At 33.8% G+C, this 23,188-nt stretch overlaps 1 pseudogene; it reads right to left on the reverse strand.

Annotated features, from left to right (window-relative positions):
- Nucleotides 1-9,820: 9,820 nt before the first annotated feature.
- On the reverse strand, nucleotides 9,821-16,462 carry LOC131624841 (disease resistance protein RPV1-like; annotated as a pseudogene).
- Between the last annotated feature and the right edge of the window lie 6,726 nt (nucleotides 16,463-23,188).

Here is a 23,188-nt window from a genome sequence, read left to right on the forward strand (position 1 = left end):
TGGAGGAGAAGGGTTCATAAAAGAAGACGATGTTCAAATACTTAACAATAATTCTCATAAGGTTTTTTTTGTTCGAAAATAACATTATGTAAAATTAATAGTAGCATTAGTAAATATTTCCTTAGAATTAATGGTAACTACTAGGATAGTTTTTTCTTTGTCATTAAAGTGAGATAACTACATTTTCACATTAACTCTTCTTTATTTTTTGTTACCATCAAATTATTATTTTCAACATTTTTTAGAATGATTGGCAAGTTTGTTACAGCTTTATCATGAAAGTAAAGTTATCAAGTTATAATTATATATTATTCATTGGTATTATTTATCATGTCTTTTTAAGCTAAGGTTATACATATTAACATGATATTTTTATGTAGCTTTGTACACACAATTGGTTATAAAATTGGATTCAATTCTACAAAGAACATATGTTAGTTTATCAGTTGGAGCTGACATTAGACCTACACAACATACTTTCAGCAATTGAGAAAAATAAGGATCACACGAATAATTCAAACGAAATATTAAATCTCAACTGTTTATTTTAATTAAACGGTCGTTATCTATTCCTCTCAATCTCATATAAGATTATAGATACATTCCCATGAATTTTTATTATATTTAAAATAATATTTAAAATTTTTTCTCATCTGAGTTTGAACAATTTATTTTATTTAATGCACTAAAAAATATAAAGGCAGGATTCAAACTCATTGGATGATGCTTGAAAATAGTAAGAACCGCACCTAAAGAATTGTACTTAAGTTAAACAACTACAAAGCCATATTGCATTTTCTTGAAAATAAAGCTTTTTTTATTATATATTTTATTCATTGCTATTAAGCTATAAGGTTATACATGCTGACATTATATTTTTTTGTAGCATTCTTCAAATAAACAAATTGGTTATAAAATTGGTTTCATTTACATGAAAAACATATATGAGACTAACATAGCAACATGGCCATTGGAGCAATACTATCAGCAACTGACTCAGTTTGTACATTAGAGGTAAGGTATATAATATTCAAACCTTAACTCAAACATAAATTTACGTTTTTATTATTAAATGAGCTTCTTTTCCTTTTTGAAATGAAGGTTCTCAGTCAAGATGAAACATTTTTTTTATATTGTTGTATTTGGTGAAGAAGTAGCAAATGACGCCACATCTATTCTTTTCAATTTAGTCCAATTACTTAACTTTAGTAGCATCAATGTTGTTACAACCTTGAAATTGTTAGAGGCATCCTTTACTTCTTCAGTATTAGTACTTCCCTTGCCATAATTGTAAGTTCAAATTATAAAACTAATTTAAATTTATAATTTTTGGAGTGGAGTCACAGTTCTATTATGACTTGCAATAAAGACTTGCTTATTATATATTATATATTATTAAAACCTTTTGATTTGAAAGGTTTGACTTCTTTTACTTTGAAGTGTTTTAATAATCTACTTGAGTTATTAAGTTATTTGTAATGAAAACTTTAAATTGAGCGGTAAAATAGTCTATCGAGAGGACGAGTAAAAAACAAAGTTAGAGATAACATCTAAAAGATGTCACTGAACATCTATTTGACACGATTTGAATCAACATTTGTGAGATTTTTTTTACACAATTAGTGTTTAGTTATTAATATTTGTTGTGAAAAACGATACCAATAACAAAGTATAATAGGGAATTAGGGAAGAGAATAAGAACACAAGAATTGGTTATAACTGCTATTCTTTTACTTTCTCTTAAAACAAGATTACAAGTTTACAAGAATAACAAATAACCTCTCTCACCCTAAATTAGGATTTGCAGCTTAGCAATGATGAGAGACTAGTATGCTATTTATAATAAAACCTAGCATACTAACTAATGGGCTTTTTCAGCAAGGCCCATTACACAAGCCAACTTAATAAACAAGCTAACTTAACAAATTAGGGTTTAAACACTAAAACCTAATTTAACATGCTAACAACCCTAGCATCTTCGACATCTGCATGCTAGACCCATCTTCGACTACAGCATGCACACTTCGACACCAGCATGTGAACAATCCTTCGACTTCATGCTTAACTCTGTCGAACTGTCGAACCAAGAAGCTACCCTTCGACAATACTAGAGTTCGATCCAATATCTCACAAATCTCCACCTTGGACCTAACTCTACAACGTCAAGTAACAAACTAGCTTTCTTCATGCAGCTTTATCAACTGCATACAGTGGAAAAACTTGCAACTCGGCAATGTCTTGGTGATCATATCAGCAGCATTGTCTTCAGTCGAAACCTTCAGCACTTGGACTTCTCCACGCTCGATTACTCCTCTGACGAAATGCAGCCTCACATCAATGTGCTTAGTTCGCTCATGATAGGCTGAATTCTTCGACAGGTGTATTGCACTTTGACTATCACATTTAACAGTGATACCTCGACCTTGAAGTTTCAGCTCCTTCGCAAAACCTTCAAGCCACAATGCTTCTTTCACAGCTTCAGTTAGGGCAATATACTCCGCTTCAGTGGTTGATAGAGCAACAACATTCTGAAGTGTTGCTTTCCAACTAATTGCAGTGCCAAACATAGTGAAAACATATCCAGAAATAGATTTTCTGGAATCCATACAACCTGCATAATCAGAGTCGACATATCCTTCTATTACTGCTTTACTATCTTCACCCAAGGCTCCACCATAAATTAGAACTCTGTTCAGAGATCCATTTATGTACCTTAAAATCCACTTCAATGCTTGCCAGTGAGCCTTTCCAGGATTCGCCATGTACCTGCTTACAAGACTGACTGCGTAAGCTATGTCGGGTCTAGTACAGACCATAGCATACATCAAAGAACCAACTATATTAACATATGGGATGCTATTCATATAGGCTCTTTCGACATCAGTACTGGGACACTGATCAATACTCAGCTTGAATTGAGGGTTTGTTGGAGTCACAACTGGCTTCGAATTCGACATACCAAACTTTTCAAGAATCTTCCGTAGATATGCCTCTTGAGATAGGCATAACTTCGACTTCTTTCTATCTCTTCGAATGTCAATTCCAAGAATCCTGGAAGCAGCTCCCAGATCCTTCATATCGAACTCCTTATTGAGTTCAGCCTTCACCCTCATCACATCTTCGACACTGTTGCTTGCTATGAGAATATCATCCACATAAAGCAACAAAATAACAAATGAATTACCAGGTCGAAATCTGAAGTAAACGCAGTGGTCGAACTGACTTCTAATGAAACTTATGCGTGCCATGAACTTGTCGAATCTCCTATTCCACTGTCGAGGAGATTGTTTCAGCCCATACAAAGATCTCTTTAACTTGCACACATAATCTTTCTTCCCCTTTTCGACATACCCTTCAGGTTGCCTCATCAGGATCGTTTCATCTAGATCACCATACAAGAACGCAGTCTTCACATCCATCTGTTCCAGTTCAAGATCGAACTGTGCCACCATGGAAAGCAACATTCGAATGGACCTATGCTTCACAACAGGAGAAAACACATCATTGAAGTCGACACCTTCTTTCTGAGTGAAACCCCTTGCAACTAACCTTGCCTTGTATCTTTTCGACGTCACTCCTTCAATTCCTTCCTTAACTTTGAAAATCCATTTACAGCTGACTAACCTTGCCCCAACAGGTTTCTTGATCAGTTCCCAAGTATGATTATCATGAAGAGATTTCATCTCATCATCCATGGCCTTCAGCCATTCAGTCTTATTTCGACTCCTCATAACTTCCTTATAGTCTCTAGGTTCTTCGTCTAGAACCTCACTTGCAGAGATTAAGGCATAAGCTATAAGATCTGCATATCCAAGTCTCTGAGGTGGCTTGATGACTCTTCTCGACCTATCTCTCGACAATAGGTAGTCATCTTCAGTTTCCTCAACTTCAGCATCTTCTGCTTCTTCTTCGACTTCATCTGGGATATGCAATTCAGCATCAACATGCTCCACCTCAACAGGAATCTCTACCTATTCCAGCTCTTCGTCAGATGTTTCTGTACTTCGACCAACATCATCAGTTTTCTTAAAAGCCATTTCAGCTTCATTGAAAACTACATCTCGACTGGTGATACACCTCCTGTGACCTGGCTCTAGGCACCATAGCCTATAAGCTTTGACTCCTTCAGGGTATCCCATGAACATGCATTTCAGAGCTCTAGGTTCGACCTTGTCTTGCCTAATGTGAGCATAGGCTACGCAGCCAAATACTCTCAGTTTGTCGAGATCTGGTGGATGTCCCGACCAAACTTCTTCAGGTGTCTTCATATCTAACGCTGTCGAAGGACATCTGTTTATCAGATATGTTGCTGTCGAAACAGCCTCAGCCCAAAACACCTTCTTTAACCCCGCACTAGTCAACATGCATCTGACTCTCTCCAAAATAGTTCGATTAAATCTTTCAGCCAAACCATTTTGCTGTGGAGTACCTGCAGTAGTTCTGTGCCTTGCAATACCAAAGGCAGCACAAAAACTGTCGAATGCCTCATTGCAAAATTCAAGGCCATTGTCGGTTCTCAACCTCTTAACCTTCCTGCCAGTCTGATTTTCAACCAGAGTCTTCCAACTTTTGAAATTCTCAAAAGTTTCATCCTTAGTCTTCTGGATGAATACCCATAATTTTCTGGAATAATCATCTACTATGGATAGAAAATACCTTGCTCCTGAATGTGATGCACACGTTGCAGGCCCCCAAAGATCAGCATGGATGTAATCAAGGGATCCATGTGTTCTTTGTTTGCCTTTGTTGAACTTCACTCTGCAAGATTTTCCAAGTACACAAGGTTCACAAAACTTCAGCTTTTCGACTTTGTCTCCACCAAGAAGATTTTGTTTCCCTAATTCGACCAGACCCCTTTCACTGACATGGCCCAATCTCATGTGCCAGATTTCTGTCTTCGACAACGGTTTCGTGGATACAACATTTGTCGAACCACTTACAACTTCAGCCTCAAGGGTATACAAGCCTTGTTTCTTCACGCCTCTCAAGACTTCCTTCGACCCCTTCATGACTCTTAGGATACTTTTCTCTCCTTGGAAAACATATCCTTTCTTGTCGAATTCACCAAGAGAAAGCAAATTTCTCTTCAAATCAGGAACATACCTGACTTCAGTCAACAACCTTATTGACTCATCATGGAGCTTGAATCTCACAGATCCAACACCTGCAATCTTGCAAGCCTTGTTGTTTCCCAGCAATACTGATCCACCATCTTGATCACATAATTCCTCGAATAAGTCTTTGTTTGGAGTCATGTGCCAAGTGCAACCTGAATCCATAATCCACTCCTTCTTAGAGTCACTGCTTGAAACCACAAGAACATCAGATGATTCGAAATCATCTTGAACAATGGCAGCGTTGCCATTATCCTTACCTCCATGATATTTCAGGCGTTCAGGGCACACCTTTCTTGTGTGACCCTCCTTCTTACAATGGTAGCATCGAATTCCAGATGCTTCGCCACCGTAAGACTTCGACTGGCTTTTTCCTTTCTTCTTGTTAAACTTACCATCCTTTCGTAAGAGTTTTCCTTTAACGGCCAAACCTTCGCCAACAGTCGAAGGTTTATGCTCCTTTCGTTCATTCAAGTCCTTAGAGTACAAGGCTGATTGAACTTCTTCAAACGTCAGGGACTCCCTTCCATACAAGAGAGTTTCTTTGAAGTGAGCATATGATCGAGGCAAAGAACACAATAGTAACAGCGCTTGATCTTCATCATCGATCTTCACATCAATATTTTCAAGATCAAGAATCAGCTTGTTGAACATATCCAACTGCTCAGCCAATACTTTGTCTTCAATCATCTTGAATGAATACAAAGCTTGCTTCAGGTAGAGTCGATTTACCAGCGATTTGGTCATATACAAACTTTCAAGTTTCACCCATAACCCTGATGCCGTCGTCTCCTTTGATACCTGCCGGAGAACCTTATCACCAAGGCTCAACAAAATTGCGTTGTGTGCTTTCTCGATCATATTTGTCTTCTCCGCTGCCGTCAATTCTGCATTCATGGCTGCCTCTCCCTTCAACGCTTCCAAACAACCCTGCTGAACCAGTAGAGCTTTCATCTTCAAGCGCCACAGACCGAAATCATTCACTCCGGTGAACTTTTCAATCTCATACTTTGTTGAAGGCATCTTCTCCACGCTCACCGCACCAAATTTGTTGTGAAAAACGATACCAATAACAAAGTATAATAGGGAATTAGGGAAGAGAATAAAAACACAAGAATTGGTTATAACTGCTATTCTTTTACTTTCTCTTAAAACAAGATTACAAGTTTACAAGAATAACAAATAACCTCTCTCACCCTAAATTAGGATTTGCAGCTTAGCAATGATGAGAGACTAGTATGCTATTTATAATAAAACCTAGCATACTAACTAATGGGCTTTTTCAGCAAGGACCATTACACAAGCCAACTTAATAAACAAGCTAACTTAACAAATTAGGGTTTAAACACTAAAACCTAATTTAACATGCTAACAACCCTAGCATCTTCGACATCTGCATGCTAGACCCATCTTCGACTACAGCATGCACACTTCGACACCAGCATGTGAACAATCCTTCGACTTCATGCTTAACTCTGTCGAACTGTCGAACCAAGAAGCTACCCTTCGACAATACTAGAGTTCGATCCAATATCTCACAATATTTATTTTATTGTCTCACTAATATTTGAGTGACTAATATTAAGGCTTTGTTTAGTAAAACTAACTGATAGCTGGTAGCCGATGACTTGTAGCCTGTGTTTTAAAAATCGGACCGGACCGGTCGGTCGGACCGGTCGAACCGGGAACCGGTCTGGTTCAATAGTTGGATCGGGTATGCCATCGAACCGGTGAAAACCGGAAAAACCGGGAAAACCGGAAAACCGGCGATTTAACTGTTTTTTTTTGTTTTTTTTTTAACATTTCTTTTAAAAAAAATTTAACTTTTTTTTTAATATATTTAGTAGTGTATTAATTAAATAGCATTCTCACATAGTCTTTTTGGTTAGTGACAAATTAAAAACTTTATTGTCTATTTGTTATCTTTGCTAATAAATTTTCTTAAATAGCATAAACATATTGAATTTTATTTGATTTTCTTTTTAGGAGGATCCTATTTTGAATTAAATTTGGTACACATTGGAGTTATTTTGTTATAAACTATTCAATTAGATTATGTTGTAATTAGACTTTGTTTAGATTATGTTGTAATTAGATTTTGTTTGCAATTAGACTTTGTAATTTTTTACTATTTTGTTATGTGTGATACCTTTGTTTAAAATTTGAATTTAAGTTATGAAATTGTGAATTTATGATATGATATTTTTAAAAATTTTAAAAGCTAGTTATACATCCGGTTCAACCGGTTTTATACCTATATAATGACATGTCTATTCAACCGAGTTATTCGGTTTGATCTGGTTTAATCCGGTTTGATCGTGCGGTTCGACCAGTGACCCAGTGGTTCGACCGATAAACCAGTGACCCAGTACCCTCACCGATTCGATGACCGGTCAGGTTTTTAAAACACTGCCTTTATCTTCTTTGGCAAATGCATAACCTCTTCATCTTTTTCGTATTAGTTTTGTTTTCTCACACTCCTTTTTATGAATTATCTTCCCAAATTTGTAGGCCACCATATACTTTGATTATCTTTTTCTCTTTCCAAAACTTCAACATTAGTTCTCAAGTCTTCAAATCGACATTTGCCCTTGTTGTACGCAGGAATGGTTTACCCAAGATGATAGTTACTTCAAATCTTCTTCCATGTCTATGATCACAAAGCCCACCAAATACACAAACGTTCCAACTTTCAACAACAAATCATTCATGATTCTACGAGGAACTACAAAAATTTATCTATCAAGGTTAACATCGTGTTTTTGCTTCTTTCTTTTCTTCATAGTCTTCTCATTATAGATAAGGGCATCAAATTGAAGTTTTCCCCCAACTCAAATAATACTCAAAGAAATACTAAGTCTTTATATAGTGCATGGTATATTGAAACACCATGGATCCGTCTGCTTGGTTGGAAGTTTCCTTCTGATAACGACATTACATCCCTCTTAAAAGTTCACTATCTCATTATTTGAGAATTTTCTTTTCATTTTTAAGGAGCTCTTTCAGAATTATGGCATAAGTTAGAATTTTTTAAAGTGCTTCACGAAATGGTATAGTGACCTGCAGGGTGTTAAATAATTTTTGAAACTTCTTATATTGTCCCTCCTTTGGATCTTTATTCTTTAGAGGAGGGTATTATAATGCCTTTTAGGAAACAATTTATTTTTCTCTATTTTTTCCTATTTCTCCTATATTTTACCTTTTTTTTTCTTCCCACTTCTCACATTTTTCTATTCTACTCACCTTAAGTTCTCTTTCTTCCTCCTTCCAATCACTTCCTAATTTAGTTTTTTTCGACCGATGATTTTCTATAATGCTTGGGCCTTATAGAAAATGGGAAATGTCAGTGAAATATTGTACCTGCGCCAAATCATGAAGGTTATGTGAAGGACAATGTTTAATCATTAATTTACACCTTTCCCATGCATCATACAGAGACTCAGTGTGTCCATGCTCAAATCCAATTATGTTAGCCATTCAACTGACAAATTTATTCACAAAATAAAATTTTCCCAAAAACAGTTTTTCTAAATCCACCCATGTTGATAGTTTTGACGGGCAACACCTCAATTCAATCTTGAGCTCTTCTAGTTAGTGTTATTGGAAACACTCGTAATCTATTGTTGCTTTCAAATACACCAGTTTGATTGAAGAATGAACACACATTTTTTAATTTTGCTAAATGTTCGTATGCATCAATCGGAGCACTTGCATCAAATGAAATCTCTCTTAAACTTGAAAGAACTGAACTTTTTTTATTTCAAAGTTACATGTAGTAACTAGTTGGAATTCACAGTTTACTTTATCATTGGTATGACGTCCAAAATTTCTCAGAGAGCTATCTGTTATCTGGATTCAACCATCATTTATGACACTTAAATTAAGAAGATAGTTTTACAAAATACAATGAATGCTAGAAAATTCAAGAAATGCTAGAATGAATGATGTTTATGAAGCAAAATTATGTATAGTCACAATAAGCCATATAAGAGTAAAAAAACATGTAATGCTAAATTAGCAAAACTTAAGAGTTTTTTTTTAAAAAAAAACCAACCGAAGATCACCTTGACAATAGATATGGATTTGAGGAACTTAATACTAAAAAATATACTTAATGGATTAAATTTCTTTTTAAACTATGAATGGTGAAGATGTGCATTGAATGTCTCTAGTGAAAAACCCACTAGTGAAGATGTACATTATCCCGTGTAATATGGGTTAATGCATTCTAATGTGTTTTGGATGATTTAATTGAAATTTTTTAAAGAATTTGAAATTTTAAGCAATTCAAATGATTCAATTAAAATTTATTTATTTTTAAATTATTTTGTTTGGATGGAGAATTAGAATAAGTAGTAGTTAAATTTTTTGGATCATTTTCATAAATTTTAAAAAAATTCATTTATATTTAAAATATAATAAATATGGACCAATTTGCAATTTTTGAAAATTTAAAAGAACCCATTTGTAAAATGTGAAAATTATTAGAGGGTTATTTGCAATTTTTAAAAATTTTAGAGGTGAATTTGAAATTTTTATAAAATAAGAACATCTTGTAAAATTTCAAAATTTAATCAATATTTAACATTTCTCATTATCTAGAATGAATAAACAATTTCAAATTCTTTACTTTCTGGTATCATTTAAAATTTCTTAAATTTAATTTGAACAAAATACTTTATAAAAATACATCATTTTAACAATTTTCTATATTTTTTATCCAAATAATAAATTTTGATCAAATCATTTTAAATTCTCTAAAAAAAATACTTTCCCTAATTAAAACTTTTCATCCAAAAATACTTTCCCTAATTATAACTTTTCATCCAAATAGATTATTAGTATTTATATAACTCACACAAACAAGAATTAGTATTCATTTGTGGTTGGCAAGATATATTTGAGAATTGGGAAGATATTTTATGGTTAAGGGTCCAAGCCCTAGTGAATTTTTTGAAAAAGAAGAATAATAACACTAAAACTTCATATACTCTTCCTAATAATGTACAGAAAACTGAGAGAAGAATGTATTATACTTGCTTATCACTTACATCAAATCCAATGTTGCAGTATTCTTCCATTGATAAACCTTGCCTAGCTAGTTTGTGTTTGAGCTTTTCAGTCTGAAGATATGGATCAACATCATTAAAAAAACAGGGAAACCGGTTTCCCTGTTCTTTTGTTGAGCAGGCAGGCTACTACGTGTTAAGGCCCATATTTGAAAGATGATTTTGTTTCATATTCACTTCCCTATTCTCGTTTTCGTCTTCCTTGGTAACATGCCAATTATAACGAAGCTGCATTTTAGACTTTTCCTCTTCCTCGGTTACATACCAATTATAAGGAAGCTGGACTTCAGGACTCCTGCTGCTGCTACTTTCATATACATGATCCAAGTGAAGATAACCTCCTTGTTGATGAATCTCATTTGTCCCCAACTCGAATGAACTAGAGATATCGTGCTCGAATACCATGCGCAATCCCCACGTTTTCAACTCCACGTCTGGGTGAGCTTTAAATGTGATCTGTGCTCCGGTTGTTACAAAATGGCAATGGGGCCTAGAGATATAGATTAGCCAGAGATGTTCTGTATTTGAGCCATCAACCTTGTTCAGGTCTAACCGAAGCGGCATATCAAAGGTTTCTTCCGTTTGTTCACTTTCAAAAGAGAGATAAAGATGATAGGGAAGCTGAGACGACAATGAATAATGTGAAGATCCGGATGTTGCTGGGCGACAGTTTTCCACAAATGCAACACCAAAGGCAAAGCCAAGCCAATTGTCAAACTCTTTTCCATAGCCTGCTATCCTAATTGTTGAATTTCCCTTAAATTGATGACGAAACCACCGTGGAAATGAGTATCCAGGAACAACAATGTCTAGGCCACACCGGAAGTGACAAGGTTTCTGGTACCAGAGAAAAAAAAAACACAGAAATATCAGAACTGGAGAGAAAGAGAACGGGGAGAGAAGCAATGTGAAGTGCGTGTTAGACAATAGTCTATTAGGCTCATGTTGATGGGGCCTTTTATATTTCTAAGTTAGGAGTCTACCCCTTATATCTTCTCTTTGACTATTGTAAGAATTCTCTAGGAATTTAGAGTATGCAATAAACTGGCTTGATTCGAGAAGGACAAAACTTAGGTACAATTCTTTAGATATGGTTTTTACTATTTTTCAATGAAAATATGACAAATATACTTGAATATCATTTAGTAAATGAAAATAGGAGAAATTTGTATACCTGTGAAAGGAAATTACACACTTGTCATATTTTCATTAGAAAATAGTAAGAACCACACCTAAAAGATTGTACCTAAATTTTGTCCATTCGAGAAAGCCACTCTTCAATTACAATTGAGTTCCAAAAACTAATTCTCCCTTCCCTCTAATTACTATGTATAATTCTGTTTTACTAACAGAATTAGTTACTCATTTGTTACAACTATAATAATTTTAGTTACAAACTTAATTCTCATTTTTACCCTTCCTAACATACACCCTATTAATTAACAGCATGTCTACTAACAATACTCCCCTCTAAGACTTTCACCTTGTCCTCAACAACGGGAAAAGAAGGAATGCCTCCTATAAATACCCTTGCATATCGGTTATTTTTGGTTGATTAGTGCTCAGCTTACTTTCACTTGTATCCTATAAGTACCTCCTATGTGTGGTTTTACAAACATGTGAAATACAAAATATACTTATAGATATGATTGTTACTCGTACTTTAGTTGTTCATCTCTATTGATTATAATATTAGTGGTATGATTTGAACTTTAGTTTGAGAAGAGTGTTCAGATATCATAAAATATGTTTTATGGTTGAGTATTTTGTATTCATGGACAAACTCTCGTTACTCCTTGTTAATGCATCACAAGTTTCAGAGATTATGTTAGATAATCTTATTCTATTAAAATTTTATATTTCTAAGTTAGTAGTCTAGTCCTTTTAAGCTTTACTATAATTTCTATTTCTAATCCTTATTTTTATAACTATTATGCATTTTATTAAAACAGTGTGTATTAGTGTAATTACCGATATAGCCTTGTAACCTTTATATATACGAGAAATAATAATGAGAAAAGTATGAAGCCAAGAATTATTGACAATGCGTACCTCAACTAATTTTATCAGCCACGAAAGTGCCAAGTTATGACTTCCTTCTGGGTTCTCCAAGAGGGGAGAATTGAAAATATATAATCCCGACCGATGATTATGAGATCCAGACAACAATTTAAAATAGTTTCCCCCAGATGAAGAAGTAGCACACAATTGGAGCTCAGGCAAAGACTGAAGCCTGCTGCAATGCGCCAAATTTAAATGTGCTAGTCTAGAAAGCCTCCCCATTGAAGATGGTAGTGATTTGAAGTTATTTCCTTCAAGATTTAGCCTTTCTAAATTCCTTAACTCTGCAATAGAATCGGGGACTGTACTGAGAGTGCAGAAGCTTAGGTCCAAAAAAATCAAAGATATGATAACTTCATCAAAGTGGTCAATAATTTCTGCAGGCAGTGATATGTTTTCCTCCAAAGGTAGATTCTCTAATTTTAAGCAGCCACATAAGTCTAAAGTTACGAGAGATGGTATTATAGAACTAATGCTTTTGGGCATACTGACAAGATTTGTGCAGTCTCTTAAACTCAAGAACTTAAGATGTATAAGATCCCCAATCGATTGATCAATCGTCGATAAACTTCTACACTGATCCATATCAAGATACTCAAGATTTGACATCTCCGTAAAATCAGGCGTGGTTTCAAGTTTTGTGCAGCCAGACAGGTGCAAAACTTTGAGAGAATATAAGTTAAATGCAGTGTCACCATCAAGAACGAGCCTGGCCAGGCTACTGCAACCTTCAAACTCAAGAAAACAAGTTTTTCCAGAAGTCCAATGGATGGATGGACATGCGATAGGCTTATGCATCCTGTAAGATCTAGCCGCTCAAGTCTCCGGCTTCCTGCAAAATTTGGTGTCTCCACAAGACATTTAGAGTTGCTCAGATCCACCCTTTTCAAACAAGGGAGATCCTGGGAAAACAAAATGAGCAACCAAGTGTTAGCATGTTGTATTCAAACTTGAATATCATCAGTTAACTTTGGTGCGCTTTTTTTAATTTTCATACAAAACTTATTCTTAATTTTTCACATGATATGTAAGTATGAGTTCAATAAATAGAAATAAAATAACTGTAAGAACAACAGGAGAAAACTATCATTTTATATGCAGTAGTATGTGTTTACTAATCATATCTTATAGAAATGTAAGAAAGAGCGCCCGGTTTAAATAAAAAGTGTATGCAGCAGTTTTGTGTTTACTAATTGAAATTTGTTCATGAAATATCTCGCCAAGATTATCTTGATTGAATTCCATAACTTTATTATTCAAAACTCATCATTATTATTCAAAAAGTAATTTACAAATTACAATATCTCAAGATGTTAAATCATTCTTTCAGAGAGAAAAATAAAAGACATCATTACAATACCTTGTGACCGTCCCATAGTCGTTGGATGAAGCTACAAGGCATATTCAATTCAACAAGACGAAACGGCTCAAAATTTAATGGCAAAGAAGCAAAAGGGTAACCATACCACAGAAGATACTGCAAAGTGTTGGAAAGAAAATCCAGATTTCCTGAAAATTTCTTTTGATGTAATATAAGAATTTTAAGTCCCCTCATTATTGACAATCCTTCAGCCCTCAACAGAGGGTATTCAGAACTTTGCCCCTTTTGATCTAGAATTATGGCTTTAACCTTGTTTGTTCCCTGAAAAAAATTAAGGATTAATATGTTACAAAAGTAAAAAATAACTAAAATCCTTGAATAAAAACCATATCGATATATCTTTATTGGATGGTAAAATTTAAACTATCTATTGTGAAAAGAAGTTTTGGTTTTTGAAAGATATCTTGTTACCGTTTCTGTCATCATGACATTGTAGAAATCCTCATAAAGCCACAATCTACTCCAAGATCCTGGTTCGTCAGGAAGCTGTTGTCGGACAATTTTCTTCCCCAATTCTTGCAACATATCATGCATATGAATTTCCTGATTTCTAATAGTAATGAGTGACCTCTCAACCAAACTTTGAATTCCAATGACAGGGTGCAAATCACAAGCATCTAAAATTCGCTTCACATAATCTTCCTTCTCCCCCTTAAAGAAACAAGCAATATGCAGAAATATTTCTTTTTCCTCGGAATGTAATCCATCAAAACCAACCAGAAGCACATCCATAATTTTTTTGTCTGGATTACTCCTCAATCTATCCAAGGCATCTTTCCACTGGCTAGAATTTCGAGTACATAAGAAAGAACCCACTACTCGAACTGCTATTGGCAGACCTTGAGCATAGTTTAGTACCTCTGGAGTCAGCCCCACACATTCGCTAGTGGGATTCTTACTTTTAAAAGCCTTTCTGTAAAATAATTCGCAAGCATCTTTGTTATTTAATAGTGGAACCTCGTACACATCATACGTCACGCGTGTATCGTGAGAGACTGATAACTGTGCTCCAAACACTTTTAGAATATGCATATCTCTAGTTGTAATGATCATTCTGCTTCCTGTGCCAAGCAACTCAGGATTTATAGCCAATTCTTCCAGTTGCTCTAATAGATCAGCATTGTCAAGAACTACAAGAATCTTTCTTCTGCTTAGTCGATTACTTATAATTCCAGATATTTCAGAAGGACTGTATGTCTCTAGATTTATTTCATCTATGGTTTGCCGAAGGATTTGTATCTGTACAGCAGTAGCACCACCCTCTTTATAAATTTTGCTTACCTTCTCAATAAAACAACATGCATCAAACTGATAGGAGATTCTATCATATAAGACAGAAGCGAGAGTTGTCTTTCCAATTCCAGCCATCCCCCAAATACCTACAACTCGGAATTCATCATTCTCTGAGCTTAATTTCAAAAGACTTTCTAATGCTTCTACTTGAGGTTGTATCCCAATAAGGTCATCCGTAAACCCTGAGAATTTATGACCCAATGTTTTTATCACTTCCTGAACAATATTTTTAATTTCTCGAAACTCTGGCCTGAAAGAGAAATAAGAGCCTACATCATTTCCTAAGAAAACTAAATTGAACACCACAAATTCATGTCAAACAAAGAATAACATCAACACTTACTTGTTCCTAACATCCCAACCAACTACTTCAGTTAAATCGACCATAGCTCTCTTCCATCTCTCAACCTTATTCGGATCATTTTTAAATTTCTCCATGTGTAACACAAACGCATTCTGGTACACCCCATTCTGTTTTCGTACATGAGATGGATCGATATCATAAAAAACAGGAAACACAGTTTGTTTCAAATCTCTACGACATTCAGCAATAGTAGCCATTTCTTCCAAACACCATGTTGACTGAGCATAATTTTGAGAAAAAACAACAATAGAAACTCGCGAATTTGCAATTGCTTGTACAAGTTGTGGCGAAAGGGACTCTCCTTTCTGTAGCCTTATATCATCCTTGAAGGCGAAAATACCCTTTCTAGTTAAATGAGCATAAAGATGATCAACGAAAGTGTTGCGGGTATCAGCACCACTGAAACTAATAAACACATCATATTTATAGCTATGGATGCGGTTCGAATCAATGGGAGTACCGGACGAAGGGCTACCCAACAGAGCCTGGAATATTGGCATTGGCGGAAACAAAGTCTCGACAGTTAAGCGCACCATCTCTGTTGTATATGAAATGAAAATGCAAATCAAATAGTAATAACAACAAGAGAATATTCAATTTAATCTCTAAACTATTACTCTCGTCTCTTATAGTTTTTCTAAGTCTCCCTCTGCGCGTCTGATCTACTCTCTTTACCACACAGAAGCCTAGGTTATTTAAATTAAAAAATGATGATGAATCATATGAATAAAAGGGGGCAAAACAAACCTCATATGGTATGTAATAAATTAATTTTACCTGAAATTACATCTGAAATTGAAGTCATCTTCTCTAACAAGTTCAATGCACAGCCACGAGAAGAACTGTTCTCAGTAGTCTCAAAGGATGAATTGGCTTGTAAAACTGAAATCGTGCTATGATGAGAAACTAATGGCAATTAACAACTACCAACTTTCTTAATTTTATTTCAGTAATTTTGGCAACAAATTCTATATTTAAAAACATACCTAGTAATAGTGAGAGGATCATTTAATGGATCAATTGAAGAAGGTGGGTTTCACATGCAAACATGAGTACCTTCCTCATTGCAATTGCGAAGAGACGCGGAAATGACGATGAAGAAGAAAGAAAAGACTGAAAACATGAGTAACTTCCTAATTGTTTGACTTTGGTGTCTACAAGGCTTTCTTAGTATAGATGGAAAAGCGGATAAAATTGGATCTAGTGAAGCGAAGTTGACAGTTATGGATTTCATTTTATTTTATCACTTATTATCATATTTCTTTCAATTTGATTTGGAAGGATTAATAAGTTGTTTTATTTTGTCATAAAATTTTCAAACAATAAAATGGTATATTGGTTCCGCTCTGCTCTATTTCGCTTCAGTGCGTTCTACTTCGTTCATTTTATAATATCTAAACATAGTATAAGGGATTTACTATCTCTGTTTTAAAACGAGCATCGTTGCATACATTAAGGAATGTAATAATATTATATTTTTATTACGCGTACCAGACAAAGAGCGTAAAGTTTTCCAACCACAAACGGGGAGGATCTCTACGCCAAAGAAAGAAAGAAATACACGGATAGTAAGGGAAACACCCAGATTACAACATATATTCTCGAAAGCCCTAAGAATGCTCCACACGTCGGTCGTTATCTAGGAAGGGGCAACATTAATGGTCGCCATGAAGTCCTCCTCAAAAGGCGTAAAAGGAATCAAAACCCCGAGCTCATGAATAACGGGAAGATGCAAGTAAAAATAAGAAGCGGATGAACGACTCATGGTGACAATGTTGGCTCTCTCTATTTTTGAACAGGGCTCCAAGATCATGTCCTCTTCATGTCCTCTTCAATTAAATTATAAATGTGTGTGTGTTAGGTTTTGTTTTGTTGGCTGCATTTTGTTAAAACAAGTATTTCAGCAAGATGTCTAGACATGTTGGTACGACATTGTAACTTGACGTGTTTGTATATTTGGAAGATTTGTTTCAGATTTTCAAAAGATTTGTTTTGCACTTACTGTGATCCAAGAAGTAAGTATGAAGATTTGATTCGCAAAAGATTTGTTTCAAGCAAGATATCCGAAGATTTGTTTCACAAGATTTGATGTCAAAACATTTAAGGAAACATTATTTTCCTGATTAAACCCAAGATTAACCAATACTTTTCTCATCCCAAATTACACTCACCTTATATATAGATATAGTTTAATTGTTATGTACTGTCAATATATACTTTTTTACACTATCAATGCATCACAACCACTCAATTATATTACTTTAAAAAATTAAAATAAAAGTCAAACACTTCCAACAAATTAACAGTTGTTATTTGCTGACGGTGTAAAATTTCTTTACACCTTCAGTATATTTCAATAATAAATATATATTTATTGTAGATTTTTTTATTTTAAAAATATTTGAACTGCACTTCTTAGCATTATATTTCAATTGATTAAAATAATTTAATAAAGTAAATTCAATGACACTTGGATAGTATTAGTAAGAGACAAAATTGATTGTTTATCATGATTTTTCATATTTAAAAATGACTATGTCATTTCACAAATGATAATTTTGTAAATGCAAAATAGAATGCAATCACTATCATCACAATGAGGCCTAATATAAGGTTTCTTTCTCTAATGAGTATGCAATTATATTAACTTGTCTCTTTAATTATATGTTTAACAAAACTATTTTGACCTAAATCTTTACAATGTTGTATAATAAAATTAAATTTAAAGCCAACTCAATTTATCCATTTAGGTTATCCATTCATTTTTTAACATCCTATTAAAAAAAATTAAACTCAAATAATTAGTCCACTTCATAGCTACCAAAAGAACAACATAAACCATTCTTTTGCTCCAAAAAATTGAGGTTGTATTCACTTACATCTCTTTGAAATAGGGTTTTCATTTGAACTTTTTATACACATCACAAAATTAATAGATCTTGCACTAGAGAAAAATGAGGCGTTAATATTTCAATTTTAGTTCCTCAATAGAGGTGCTTTCCACATCGAGATGAATATTGGTGAATGTGGATAGAATAACTATAGACGAGAACTGTTTTTGGAAGCCACCTGACAAGAATCATTTTAACTCTCTATAACATATTGGACGAGGATTCAATCTTACCCTTTTAAATGAGATTGTTTCACTTTGATCAATTATTTTCTAAAGAAACGTAGATATGGAAGCTGGTTGGGAATATTTGAATAGTTCTATAAACACGAAGAGAAGTTTTGAAAGAGAATCGAAATCTATTGGTCGAAAATCAACAAAAATTTAAATATGTACTTTCTTCCAATAATTTTTCGATATTTGGGGAAGTGAGAAAGGTATGTTAAATGGTCTTAATCTATTTTTAGTTGAACACACACATAGTAGGACATTTAACACATTTACACTGTAAATTTTCCCTAGCGAGAATACAATTTCAACCGAGGCTTCATATCAAACTCTTTAATTTAGATGGAACTTGAATGTTCCTTATTATATTATAGCTATGTAATTTACAAAAGTGTGCATAAGTTAGATTCTCCATATTCGAATTGTATGTAGATTTTAATGTAAACACTTTTTTTTTATTTTACTTGAACATCATATTCTCATCATGGATCAATTGAAAGATAAGAGTTGCTAACAATTTATTTAAATTATTATGATTGAATAATACTAAGGAAATACTCGAACCTTCAGATTTAGTTAAATAAAATCCTTAATCAAGTAAACATCGTTTATTGGAATGGATTAGATAGAATGAGTACACTTATTAGCATTGCTCTTCCATAAATCACCTTAATGTGAATGTTAGAATCATCTCCTATAATTCATGTCTAGCATTCTCTCAACAATGTATGTGAACTCCAAGAACCCTTTCAAAAATAGCTTGGATTACACCCCACTTGAAAAATTTAGTAATAAGATAAATAAAAGAAGTATGGGTTATTAAACGTTTTCAAACTTGCTTCCCAACTATTGCAAAATTGAAAACTTTAAGACAACAATAATATATTCCTCAATTATCCTTTTGTAAGATGATGTATCCTAGAATAGTCATTTATTATCCTTTCATATCCAACCTTTGAACCCTGTCAAAAATAATTCATCAACCTCTATATCAAAGATGGCAAAAAATATAGGCTCATAACATAGTATGAGATTGATTAAATTACAATTTGGAGAAGGATCTCACTACCTGCTCTAAATAAGGATAATTCATTATAATATTGTAACTTTTAAAAAACTTTGTTATGTACATATATTAGAATGTGTATTTTTACTTGGTCCTACTATAAAAAGTAGGCCTAAACACTCTACTGGAAAGACTTTCATTTATGTGTAGCAAGTTAGAGAGTGACTTTGTAACACCACCCCCCCTAAATTCCACGGAAAATATATTGCATAATCATAGTAAAAGCATGCATATCAAGAGGACGTTACATGTTTTTCAAAATACCAAACAAAATAACAAAATAACTGCATCTAGGCATGTTCATGACACACATTTAACATCATGTTTCATATACACGTCATATTGAAATAATAGAATGATACCAATAATGAATTTTCATAACATAAAGTCATGTATACCAACATTAGACACTAAGGCCACATATCACATAATCTCAACATATCCAAAATATAAAGAGAGTATAAGAATAATCCCTCAAAACATAAACAATAAACATTAGTCAAATGATCCCCGTGTTACACAACTAGAGCATGAACTCTATACCTAAGAAATGTGATAAACAAAGGAATAGCTCCACGACTATATCCTTGCAAGTGAGCACCTCTACTCCTTGGTACTTGAGAGATGTCGTGCAAAACATCATTTCAACAGAAGGGTGAGAATTCATATCATTATAAATATATATATATATATATATATATATATATATATATATATATATATATATATATATATATATATATATATATATATATAATAAGCAATGTATAACAACATACAACAAAGAATTCCACACACTTCATACATACAGGTATTCAACACTTTATAAATACATATCATATGTTTACACGTACGATATAACTCAATAGATTCAAGATAATCAAGTAAATCAATCACAATTATCACATAATCCCACCAAAACGCTATTCACATCGACACGCGTGACTCCAATGCGACTCAACGCAAATGCATGTGGTGCCAATGTTATCCTTAGCGGACTCCCTGCGTCCATCTCCAAGACAGATAACCACCAAAAATAAGTATGTCCTCTAGGCTTCAAACTCATCTCCAAGATTTGGGACAAGACACTAGTTTCCCATGAAACTAACGAACATTGCATCTTTCTCACATGATAAATGAATGCATGTGAACATATCTACAACAATATGCAATTAAGACCATCTCCAAATTTTAATCATACAAGCATATATCTCACCATTCATCACATATGGATTCTCCTCACATTTGTACAAACATACACATATTAATGTTATCAATCATACATGAAAACATCTTCATAGCACTCACCAAACTAACACACCACAAATAACATATAACCAACAATACCCAACAATGTTATTCTCAACAAATTGAAATTCATAACACACATAATCACTAAATTCAAGTTTAATGTTTTCACAAAGAATTGTCTCAAAAGCCATCCAAACATCTTCAGAAAATTCCAAAAAATTCACCACAATTCATGATAAATCGCAGGCATACAAGATCTAGTTCAGTTTTCAAAAATATAAATTTTAAAAAGCATACCGCGCTAAGCCCGCCCTACCGTGCTAAGCGCCCTTGCGATTATGCAGAAAAATTCTGCTACGAACAGATTTTGTGCCACACGATTTTTCACCCCAAAATCCATCGAAACAGCCAAAATTCATGAAATTAAAGTATTCTAGCATGTATTCATCATTTAACACCAAAACATGCTTTAATCATCAATTTCAAGGAATCTCAACAAAACCTAACATGTCAAAACCTAGAATCAAAATCTTCAAATCCTAACATGTTACTACCTATTACTCATGCATCACATATCCCATAACAAGATGAAAACCCACCCTTGCCTTAATTAGAATTCTTTCTCCTAGGGTTGCCTCTTCTTCTTCCTTTCTCTTTTCTCTTTTCTCTTTTCTCTTCTTTCTCCCCTTCCTTCACTTCTCTCACTATCTTTCTAATTCTATTTTTGTTTTTACAAACTCTTACTAACTCTTGTTTTTCTCCATTAGGCTTATCTCACCCACTCACTAATGTGACATATAAGGCTCAATACTTAATAATGCTATTCTCACACTTATAACCCAATTTACACAAATAACACATATATTCATAAACCACACAATAAAATAATTACTATATCACATAATAATAAATAAAACAAATAAATAATAAAATAACTAATAAATAAAAAAACGAAATGTTACAGACACCCTTTTAGCATTGTTATTTAAATAGATTGTTATTTTTAATTAGATCGAGAAACTGCCCTAATTCCTTTTATATATAAAAACAAGGAATTATTTGTTGTGATTGAGAAATATTTTAATTTTTGATATTGACATATTAAACTTTTTCAAAAAAAATTTTAAAAGAAATACCAATTTTATGCATTGTTTGAACTGCGAGGCGATTTTAAATAATCAACTTTGATTCTTTGGTTTGAACGGTTTAATCTAGTTTTTCCAATTTTACTTCGGTTTTTTAACCCACTAGCGGTTTTGAAAGGTTGACGGACCGAATTCAGCTCTAATTCTCGATCCAACCAATTGAACTGATCAATTTGGTCTGATTTTTAAAATATTGGTTTTTTAGAGGTTAACCCCCCCCCCCCCCCCCCCCGCAAAATGTTAATAATGTGTCAAAAAAATATAAAACACTTCCATGAATGATAAACACATAGATCGAACAGATATATGCAACAACCCTTGCTCATTCTTATAATTGTTCAAATCAAAGTACAAATAATCTCATCAACATTGCGATAACACAACTATATAGCTTGGATACCCTAACAACATCAAAACCATTACAATAGCATTTCTTCATGGCACATGACTTCACAAACATCTTGTTATACTTGTTGCATGATATGCATGATAAGAGCTCCATTAATAAGTGGATACTTAAGATAAGGAATGGAAAATTTTCCGTCTGCACGATAACTACCTTCAATACACAACCTTTAAGAAAGCAAATATATTACCTACTTTAAATTGGAAACAACACGCTATTCCATTTCCTTCACCCCATCTTGTTCTCTTTCATATGTTGCTGATATCTCATGTTGAGCCCATGTGAACCATTGCAAGCCCGACCCATGCTATTGGAAACTCAACCAGGGATGACTCGCCGCCTCTTATTATGGAATCCATCTCATTTCCAACACATGAAAGCAATTTAGTTGGTCTTCGGATTTTTTTTGCCTCCTTCATTTAATGGCTAGCAACAGCATATTCGGTAGACACGCAATTAGGTTCTAGGTCTACACAAACTTAATTCGCAAAAATCAACAAAAACCTTGTACCTCTTGTCTTGAACTCATTAGGTGAGTAAAACGCGATTGTGATATGAACCTCAAGATGAACTGAAAAGGAATGAAGTAATTATATGAATAAGAAAAGAATGTTTGGAGCTTGAGTAGCAAAAGAGATTACAAAGAAAAAGGAAAAAAGAGAAGAACATGAAGGTGTTGTGAGGGCTAGGGTTTTGATTTAGAAGAAGGGAGAAAAAAGGGAGATCTGAATGTTTAATAAATAAAACATAGATTTTTAAATAAATAAAAAGTTCGCGTCGAATAAACATAAACCAGTCAGATTAAATAATAACAGTTAGATTGTCACGTTGGACAAATTTAACTTTTTTCTTTAAAATTTGACAAAAATGACCAAATCGGCTAACGAAAGTGTTTTTAAAGGACTAACTTGTAACTTTTT

The sequence above is a fragment of the Vicia villosa genome, unplaced genomic scaffold (genome assembly GCF_029867415.1).
Source record: "Vicia villosa cultivar HV-30 ecotype Madison, WI unplaced genomic scaffold, Vvil1.0 ctg.000163F_1_1, whole genome shotgun sequence".
Lineage (NCBI taxonomy): Eukaryota > Viridiplantae > Streptophyta > Magnoliopsida > Fabales > Fabaceae > Vicia > Vicia villosa.